The 5,885-nt window shown below is 35.8% G+C and overlaps 1 pseudogene; it reads right to left on the bottom strand.

Moving 5' to 3' along the window:
- Nucleotides 1-3,570: 3,570 nt before the first annotated feature.
- LOC127195585 (40S ribosomal protein S25-like) lies at nt 3,571-3,948 on the bottom strand (annotated as a pseudogene).
- Between the last annotated feature and the right edge of the window lie 1,937 nt (nt 3,949-5,885).

Genomic DNA, 5,885 nt, shown 5'->3' with positions numbered 1-5,885 from the left:
ATTACAAAAAATAAATACAAGCAAAAGAAAGTGTTTTATGAACAGATTTGATAATAGTATAATTTAAACAGTTTAAATGACAGTAAGAATATTTATTTACATTTACCCCATTTGATCATTTTATCACTTCAATTGGATGATGCAGAACACTGTGGTCTCCAGATATTTGTGTGGTGATTATGTTATTTTCACATTTGAGTCAAACACACCCATAGAATTTTTTTCGTTCATGTGATAGTTTACAGTTTCTTCCCATCCTACTATTTGACTATCTGCCATTGTTACACTTCACATTGCCAAACACCTCAGTCTGAAAGTCTAACATTGTGGGAAAAAAGAAGTGTTAGATTCTCCCAGTAAACATTTTACAGGTTTCTATGGGTAAATATTGCATTTTTTCTAAGGGTGTATACACTATATCCAAAATTATTTATTGTTCTAATTTAATAAAATTGAATAAGTAAAAATAAATTTCAGTGACTTTCTGTTTTTATTTAGTTAAATTATTCAGATTACAATTCAATTTTTATCCTATCCCTTTTATCCTCGCGATCCTCTCTCCATCCCTCTTTCACTCTTTTTTCCTGTCCTACGTCTATGACCATGGGAGACTTCCTCTCCCACTATATGATCATAGGTTATCAAGTCTCATATTGGTAGCCTGCTTATCTTTTCTCTGAATGCCACCAGGCCTCCCCACCAAGGGGAAGTGGTCAAATATGTGGCATCGGAGTTCATGGCAGAGTCAGTCCCCCCTCTCCTCTCAACAGAATGTCCTGTCCATTGACTAGATCTGATTAGGGGTTCAATATTTACTGCATGTATTGTCCTGGTTGATGCAGTAGTTAGAGCAGAACCCCTAGGCTCAGATCTGCTCATCCTGATGTTCTTCTTGTAGGTGTCTAGAACTCTCTGTATACTTCTATTTCCCCAACTTCACTTACTTTTCTCACTAGGAGTTCCATTAGGATGTTCTCACACCTATGCCAATATCCTGGTAAGTGAAGACATTTATGGAACATGTTTCTTGGGCTAGTATACAATTATGAGTGAGTATATACTGAGTCTTCCTGCTTCTGGGATAACTCACTCAGTATGATAATTTCTATTTCCAATCATTTGTCAACAAATCTCTAGATTTCCTTGTTTTTAATAGCTGAGTAGTATTCCATAGTGTAAATATACCACAGTTTCTTTATCCATTCTTCGACTGAGGGACATCTAGGTTGTTTCCACATTGTGGCTATTATGAATAAGAATGCTATGAACATGGTTGAGCATATATCCTTGTTGTATAGCAGAGCATCTTCTGGGTATATACCAAGGAGTGGAGTAGCTGGATCTTGAGGAAGCCTTGTTCCCAGTTTTCTGAGATAGCACCTGATAGATTCCCCAAGTGGCTGTACAAATTTGCATTCCCACCAACAATGAAGGAGTGTTTCCATTTCTCCACATACTCACCAGCATGTACTGTCCCTTGAGCTTTTAATCTTATACATTCTGAAGGGTATAAGATGGAATCTTAGAGTTATTTTGATTTGCATTTCTCTGATGACTAAAGATGTCGAACATTTCTTTAAGGGTTTCTCAGCCATTCAACATTTCTCCATTGAGAATTTTTTGTTTACTTCTGAGTCCCATTTCTTAATTGGGTTATTTGGTTTGGTGGTGTTTAATTTCTTGAGTTCTTTATATATTTTGGATATTAGACCTTTGTGAAGATCTTTTCCCAGTCTGTGGGCTGTAGCTTGTTATGTAAACAGTGTCTTCCACCTTACAGAAGCTTCTCAGCCTCATGAGGTCCCATTTACTGATTGTGGACATTGAGGCCTGGCTGGTGGATTTCTGTTCAGGAAGTTGCCTCCTGTCCCAATGTGTTCCAGGATCTTTCCCACTTTTTCTTATAACCAATTTAGTGTCTATGGTTTTAAGTTGAAGTCTTTAATCCATTTGAACTTGAGGTTTTTGCATGGTGATAAATATGGATCTAATTGCATTTTTTTTTTACACATAAACATCCAGTTATACCATCACCATTTGTTGAAGATGCTACCATTTTCCATTGAATAGATTTTGCTTTTTTGTCAAAAATCAAGTCATCATACATATGTGGATTCATTTCTGGCTCTTAGATTCAATTCCATTGATCAACCATCCTATTATTATGCCAGTACCATGCTGTTTTCATTACATTGATCTATAATACAGCTTGAGAACAGGTATAGAGATACCTCCAGAGGATCTATTATTGTACAGAATTGTTTTAGCTGTTTTTGCATTTTTTATTTTTCCATCTAAAATTAATATTTGATCTTCCAATATCTTTTAAAAATTGTGTAGGTTTTTTGATAGGGATTGCACTGAATCTTTAAATTGACTGGGTATGATGGCCATTTTTACCATATTAATTCTCCTGATCCAAGAACAAGGGAGATCTTTACATCTTCTGATGTCATCTTCAATCTCTTTCTTCAGAGATTTGAAGATTTTTTCATACAAGTCATTTACTTGCTTGGTTAGAGTTACTCCTAGATATTTTATTTTATTTGCAGCTATCATAAAGGATGTAGCTCCCTAATTTCTTCCTCTGCATGATTGTCATTTGTATACAGGAAGGGTACTGAGTTAATTTTGAGTTAATTTTGGATTTAATTTTGTATCCAGCCATTTGTTGAGGTGTTTATCAGCTGTACGATTTCTCTGGTGGAATATTGGGGGTCACTTATGTACACTATCATACCATCTGCAAACGGTGATAACTTGACTTCCTCCTTTCCCATTTGGATCCCCTTGATCTCCATTTGTTCTCTTTTTGCTCTCGTTAGAACTTCAAGTACTATATTGAAGAGAGATGGAAAGAGTAGGTAGCCTTGCCTGGTGCCTGAATTTAGAGGAATTTCATTGAGTATCTCTCCATTTAATTAGATTTTAGCTATTGGCTTGCTGTATATACCCTGTATTATGTTGAGGTATGTGCCTTTTATCCCTGATATCTCCAGAACTTTAAACATGAATGGGTATTATATTTTATCAAATGCTTTCTCTGCATCTAAAGAGATGATCATGTGGATTTTTTTCCTTCCAGTTTGTTTATATGGTGGATTACATTGATGGATTTCCATATATTAAACTTCCCTGAATGCCTAGAATGAAGCCTACCTGGTAATCGCGAATGATATCTTTGATGTGTTCTTGTGTTCAGTTTGCAAGTATTTTACTGAATATTTTTACATCAATTTTCATAAGAGAAATTTTTCTGAAATTCTCTTTCTTTGTTGGATTGTTTAGAGGTTTAGGTATCCAAGTGACTGTTGCCTCATAGAATAAATTTGGTAATGTTCCATTCATTGCTATATATTGTAGTAGTTTGAAGAGTATCAATATTAGCTTTTCTTTGAAAGTCTGGTAGAATTCACTGCTGAAGCCATCTGGCCCTAAGCTTTTTTTGGTTGGGAGACTATCAATGACTACTTCTATTTCTGTATGGGAAATATGACTATTTAGTTTGTTTATCTATTTTTTTATTTAATAAAGTTTTATTTTCCCAAATGTACAGCTGACTTAGCCTGCTTATGCATCTTCACTGGCAGCTGGGGCATCTCCATTCTTTGTGTTTCTTGTGTAAATAACTTGGGCTCTGTGCTTCGAAACCAGCTTGATAAGTCCTTTACTAAGCAGCTCCTGAAGGGCTGCCCTGGCCAAGGAGCTGCGGATCTTTAGTCTCTCAGAGACAACAGCTGGAGTAATAAGCTTATAGTTGGGAACTTCCTTGCAGAGTTTGTCGTATGTGGCTTTGTCAAACAGGACTAAATTGTTGAGCTTGTCCCGAACTTTGCCTTTGGACTACTTCTTCTTTTTGGCCTTGCCACCAGACTTATTTACTGAGTCTTTGTCTTTTTTGGTTGACTTTCCAGCATCTTTCTTTTTCTTGTCATCCTTGGGCGGCATGGCGAAGTTAGGAGAGTGGTGACAACCACTGCAGCCTCACTAAGATGTCAGAGAAAAAAAGCTGTTCATCTATTCTTGATGCTTTCTTGTCAACAGGAATCAGTCAAGAAAATTGTTCATTTCCCTTAGATTTTCAAATTTTGTAGCATATAGGCCTTCAAAGTAAGGTCTTATGGTTTTCCTATTTCTTCATTGTCAGTTGTTATGTCTCCATTTTCATTTCTGATTTTGTTGATTTGGATAGGGTCTCTTTGCCTTTCAGTTAATTTGGCTAAAGGTTTATCTATCTGGTTGATTTTCTCAAAGAATGAGCTCCTGGTTTTGTTGATTCTTTGAATTGTTCTCTTTGTTTCTAATTCATTCATTTCAGCTGAGTTTGATTATTTCCAGCCGTTTACTCTTCTTTGGTACTTCTGCTTTTTTTCCTGGACTTCCAGATGTGTCACTTGTATTTCCAATTTTTTTATAAAGGCAGTTAGTGCTATGAATTTTCCTTTTAGCACTGCTTTCAATATGTCCCACAAATTTGGGTATACTGCTGCTTCATTTTCATTGAATTACAGAAAGTCCTCAATTTCTTTCTTTATTTCTTCCCTGACCCAGGTGTCATTAAGTAAAGAATGGTTAAGTTTTCAAGTGCATGTAGGCTTACTTGTTATTTCTGTTGTTGTTGAAGTCCAGCCTTAGACCACAGTGATCTGATATGATACGAGGTATTATTTCAATATTCTTGTATCTGCTGAGGCTTCATATGTGACCTATTATGTGATCAATTTTGGAGAAGGTTCCATGGGATGCTGAGAAAGTATAATCCTTTGTGTTTGGGTGAAAAGTTCTGTAGATGTCTGTTAGATCCATTTGATACATGATGTTGGTTAATGTCATTATTTCTCAGCCTAGTTTCTGTTTCAATGACCTATCCTTTAGTTAAACTAGGGTGTTGAAGTCTCGCACTATTATTGTGTGGGATATATGTGTGGTTTAAACTATGTTAATATTTCTTTTTACAAATGTGGGTGCCCCTGTATTGGGAGCATAGATGTTCAGAATTGTGATGTCATCTTGATTGACTTTACATTTGATGAGTATGAAGTGTCTTTCCTCCTCCATTATGATTAATTTTGGTTGAAAGTCTATTTTATTGGATATTAAAATTGCAACACCAGCTTGTTTCTTGTGACCATTTGCTTTGTATATTTTTCCAGCCTTTTACCCTGAGATAATGTCTATCCTTGTTGCTGAGATGTGCTTCTTGAATGCAGAATAATGTTAGATCTTGTTTATGCATCCATTCAGATAGTCTGTGTCTTTTTATAGGAAAATTGAGACCATTGATGTTGAGAGATATTAATGACCCTGACTGTTAGGTCCCTTAATTTTGATGTTGGTTACAGGAGAGGATTTTAGGGGGTTGTGTTTTGCAATGCTGTAGTTATCTATTTCCTGTGTAGTTTAGGTTGTAGTTTTTCCCTTTGGAGTGGAATTTTCCTTCCAGTATCCTCTGCAAAGCCAAATTTGTGGATAGCCACTGTTTGAATTTGTTTTTCTCCATCAATGGCTATTGATATTTTTGCTGGGTATAGTAGTCTGACCCAGCATCTGTGGTCTCTTAGGGTTTGCAGAATCTCTGTGTAGGACCTTCTGGCTTTTATGGTCTCTGCTCAGAAGTCAGGTGTAATTCTGTTAGGTTTGCCATTATATGTTATTTTGCCTTTATCCTGCTTTTAGCATTTTTCTTTGTTCTGTATATTTTGTATTTTCATTATTATGTGATGAGAAGTTTTTATTTTCTTGTCTATTCTATTTGTTTATAAACATTTCCTTCTTTAAATTGGGGAAATATTCTTCTATGATCTTGTTGAAAATATTTCCTGGGCCTTGGAGTCAGGCATCTTCTCTTTCTTCAATGCCTATTATCCTCAGGTTTCATCTTTTCA

The sequence above is a fragment of the Acomys russatus genome, chromosome 1, assembly GCF_903995435.1.
Source record: "Acomys russatus chromosome 1, mAcoRus1.1, whole genome shotgun sequence".
In the NCBI taxonomy this organism is placed as follows: domain Eukaryota; kingdom Metazoa; phylum Chordata; class Mammalia; order Rodentia; family Muridae; genus Acomys; species Acomys russatus.
This window is presented reverse-complemented; position numbering and strand designations above follow the sequence as displayed.